Below are 4,907 nucleotides of genomic sequence, written 5' to 3' on the forward strand. Positions count from 1 at the left end.
CGTAAAAATTATATATATATATATATAATATCATATATACATATATATATATGTAATAATATAATATAATACATACGCAATAAAGCTGAATGCTTTACGTGGGTTCCTCCAGTAATTTTTCTCGTTGCTATGGCGCCCTTTTAAAATAGTGTTAGCTTCGTTTATGTCAGCGTCATCGCCATAGCCGAAGCTTCCTCCCCCCTCTTTATAGTGCTCTGTGTTCTCTTCACCTTTGCATTCCATCGCTTTCCTTTGCTTTTGTGCCGCTGCTTTTTTTCTCCCCCCTCCCTGTGCTCCCACCATGGCCTCCATCCCAGAGCTCCTCAACCTCGACCTCGGCCCATCTGGAAATCTCATCGCAGAATACATTTGGTTAGTACATAATTTCAGCTCTTCTAAGCAATAAATTTTTTCAAACCTATTATTTAACATGGCTTCTTAAATTGTTTTACCTATGTGGTTTCAAAACCATTTCCTTTTTTACCCCGACTAATGTTTTGATTCATTTTTGGTGGTCTTTGCTCCTGCTATTATTATGAACCTTAGCCACCCGTATCCGCCTGCTTTCCCTGATCTCAAGGCTCCCCTAACCCTGTTAGATTAGGTCCTAATCTTGAGGATTAATATTAGGTATATAACAAGAAGCAAGAGGTGAGCCTACACTATGCTATGCCAAAACAATCACCTATGCCTCACTTATGTAGTGATATCTGCTGCCACTATGAATAACGCCAGTTCACATGGATTTATTAATTATGAATCTTAGCCACCCCTATCTGCTTGCTTTCCCTAATCTCAGGGCTGCCCTAACCTTGCTTGATTAGGCCCTAATCCCAAGGATTAGTATTAGGTACGTAACACTTCTTGTGATTTGAATTTGTTTTAGCTGACTTGCCTATGTGTTGGTATAGCCCACCTCTTACTTCTTTTGTTTTGGTAGGTCGTCTTGCTATTTGCTCAGGACTTGACATTGATTGGCATATTGCCATTCTGATTAAATAGTTACTTAAGCTATATCTCTCTGTTATAGCTTACCCTACTTGTATTGTCGAGCAGGATTGGCGGCTCTGGGCTTGACCTTCGCAGCAAAGCAAGGGTAACAACCATTTTTCTGTTTTTCTTTTAAAAAAAGAAATTGCTCAAGGTTCTTGTAATCTAAAGATGACTGCCTTAGACAGACTGTTAAAGCCCCCATCAAGAGCTCTAAGGATCTTCCTAAGTGGAACTATGATGGATCAAGCACAGGGCAAGCCCCTGGTGAAGATAGTGAAGTTATTCTATAGTAAGCTCTTCTTGGTTTAACTTGTGCATCCATGCTTTTTCTATTGCTCTATCTTACCCATAATACACAATTTTATCACAGCCCACAAGCCATCTTTAAGGATCCTTTCCGTGGAGGCGACAACATTCTAGTAAGTTGAAACGTGAAGATTTTGTGGATCTATGCCCGAACATGTGGGTTTATAGCTTAATGCTTAAACAAGAGAGGATGATCTTGCAAGTGATTTGTGATGCTTATACTCCAGCTGGGGAGCCAATTCCCACCAACAAGTGAGCTGCAGCAGCTAAGATCTTTTCCCGAAAGGACGTCGAGGAAGAGCAACCTTGGTAAGCATGAAACTCTGAAGCCCATCACGTGGCCAAGGTCGAGGACTTCATTAATGACTGCTTTTGTCCTTGCTGTAGGTTTGGTATTAAGCAGGAGTTTACTCTGAAGCCCATCACGTGGCCAAGGTCGAGGACTTCATTAATGACTGCTTTTGTCCTTGCTGCAGGTTTGGTATTAAGCAGGAGTTTACTCTTCTCCAGAAGGAGGTCAAGTGGCATCTAGGTTGGCTCGTTGGTGGTTATCTAGGTCCCCAGGTAAGCTTTAGGTCGGGTTTCCTACTGTTGAGTCTCCTGATATGTAGGTCTCTCTTTTGCTTATGTTTATGTAAAGGTCATGTGTGTTTGGCTTATAAGCTTGATACGGTGATGAAAGGGTCCCTACTATTGCGGAGTAGGCGCTGACAAGGCATGGGGAAGGAACATCATTGATGCCCACTACAAAGCATGCGTATATGCCGGTATCCAGATCTCTGGCATAAATGGCGAGGTCATGCCAGGCCAGGTAAAGTGTGCCCTTCATGCTTTGGGCCTATGAATCAACATCTGTTTTACTGGTGATGATAGGCTTATGTACTTTAAATGCTTGCTAAATCTATATAGTCTGTTTGAAAACAGAAGATGAAGCTTATCTTGTATTAATATAGTTTGTGTGATATGCAGTGGGAGTTTCAAGTTGGACCTTGCCTCGGTGTTGATGCACATGTTGGCAGCAATGTGGGCAGTGATGGGGTTCCACATGCTGATTTACATGCTAATGCACATGCTAGCAGTAATGGGGATCCACATTCTATCCTTGGTGAAGAAAAAATTGCTTATGCATTTGAAGAGCTGAAAAGCCACAATGCTGGTCGGCTTCTTCTTCTTCTTCTTTCCCGTCTGTACACACTCTTCCGTTCGTGAAAACGAGTAGGCTCCAATGAAAGTTCACCACAACCGGGAAAATAATGAGCATAAAATCCTCAAAGTTGACATGCTGCAAAAATTTTCTGCGCACATCATCATTTGCTGTCCAAAACAGAGAGCTCACTACATATGTTTTCTCCGGCAAACCACCCCCAATAATTAAAAGACAATCATACATTGCCTCAAAACAGTCAGCCAGCAACATCAAAGCAAACTCGGGAAGCAAAACAATATTCATTGCTTTCAAATTGTACTTGCACCCATGAATGCTTATCAGCTTCTCCTCTACCATAAGTGTTCTCTTCACCTCTAGAAGCTGTCTCAATCCTTGTTTTGAGAATGTAGTCCCTTCAACAGCTGGAACAACTCTAATGTGGCCACCAAACCACCACAACTTCAGCATTTCCCACACTAGACTGACCACAATCCTCTTGTGGAGGCTGCTCGATAGCATTGGGAGGCAAAATTGTAAGCAGCTCTTCAAATGCATAAGCAAATTTTTCTTCACCAAGGACAGAATGTGGATCCCCATTATTGCTATGTGCATCAGCATGTAAATCAGCATGTGGAACCCCATCCTTGCCCACCTTGCTGCCAACATGTGCATCAGCATGAGAACACAATCCAAAGTGGGAACAACATCGTCTTGGACCTCCAATGGTGCTATGAGAACAATAGGAGTAAGCTACTTCTATTTCACCGCTCCTTTTGGTAATTTTAATGCTCATACTTCCGTTTACTTTCCTCCTTACCTATGGACACATCAAAAAACTGAGGACAATTGATGTTAGGTCCCTATTTCCTTATATCCTCCTGTAAATTATATGGTTTCACCCCATGGCCAAGAGTAAACTCTACCAACCCAATTAGTTTTCTCCTCCTCCTCTTCTTACTTCCTTCTGTAACATCTTCTTTTTATTTTTGCTTCCTTATTTTTAGATTGTTTATGAACTCATGTTCTCTTCCTTACAAAACATTCCACTTCTTCTTCATGTTCTATTTCTTCTTACTTCTTATCCCTTTCTTCTAATTCTACTATAGGAACCCTCTATCTTGTAAAGGTGGGATAGGTGCAACCATCTTAGTTGATTCTCTAGATGGAGGATTATTCCCCCTATTTTTCATTTGGTTCCCTTCTTGTGCAGGTGGGTTTCTCGGCATAATATCTCCTTGAGGCATCAAATTAATAGGGTAGACATGATAAGGATCACGTGGGTTTATTCTAGGATGTGGATAGTTGTACATACTATGGCCACATCCATTGCAATATCAACACACCAACTCTTGTTATTGTCTCCCATGCGCCCTGCCTCCACCTTTCTGCGGTGCATGAGGTCTGGATCCAACTCCTTGGGCCAAATGAATTGTTAATTCTCAAGCTTTCTGAGTAAGCTACTCCAAGGCATCGACATCTTGGGCCAAATGAATTGTTAATTCTCAAGCTTTCTGAGTAAGCTACTCCAAGGCATCGACATCTTGGGGTCATTGTGAAGATTATGGAGGAGATTGTTGAACTTGATGTGAATCTCTGGGTGTAGGTGCTTTAACTCTAGCATGTATCTCTCCAATATTTTGCAAATGCATGTCAGAAGCAAAATCTTCATCTCTTTTACCAAATTTCTACTTCTTATACTTTATTTTCTTTGATTTATATGGGTCTCCAATGATGCTTCTTCGAGATAAGTTCTTGGGCTTATTGATTCCACTTTAGCTTGAGAATAGTATGTAAACCACCAATAAAACAATCCTTTTACGCAACTCAGTAACCTCACCCGGATTAGTGAATAGAGTGAATCTGATTCATCCTTTTCATATTCCTCATATTCTTCCAGTAGCTTCTCTTGATGTAGGGATTGGATTTGGTGCCAAAGCTCTTCAATTGTTTGAGCCTTGATATATTATACCCAAAAAGTCACTTCATATTATGTAAAAATTTTACAATCTTTTGGGTGGAGAGACAAGAGCCATATATGAGCATTCTTTCTCAACATCGTGAAAGCATTTAGATTTTTTTGTCGATGTATCTTCTTATACTTGATTTTCTTTGCTTTATATGGGCCATAAATGTCGGTGCCTTTGGGATAAGTTCTTGGGCTTATTGATTCCACTTTAGCCCTAAGAATAGGATGTAAACCACCAATAAAACAATCCTATTTAAGGAACTCAACAACCTCACCCGTATTAGTGATAGAGTGAAGCTAATTCATCCAAGCCATGCTGAACGTTTCTTCATATTCTTCCACCTTCTCTTGATGTAGGGACTCAATTTTTTGCCAAAGAGCTTCAATGGTTTGAGCATTGATATATATTTTCCCAAAAAATCACCTCTTATTCTGTAAGATTTTCACAAACTTCCGAGTTGAGAGATAAGAACCATGTATGAGCATTCACAACAC

General features: G+C 40.6%; 1 pseudogene; it reads left to right on the forward strand.

The window, feature by feature from the left end:
* The first annotated feature begins 301 nt into the window (after nt 1–301).
* Nucleotides 302–2,668, forward strand: LOC147627021 (glutamine synthetase PR-1-like; annotated as a pseudogene).
* Nucleotides 2,669–4,907: the final 2,239 nt, after the last annotated feature.

Source organism: Cibotium barometz, chromosome 21, assembly GCF_041138505.1.
Source record: "Cibotium barometz isolate CiBa-2024 chromosome 21, ASM4113850v1, whole genome shotgun sequence".
Taxonomy (NCBI): Eukaryota; Viridiplantae; Streptophyta; class Polypodiopsida; order Cyatheales; family Cibotiaceae; genus Cibotium; species Cibotium barometz.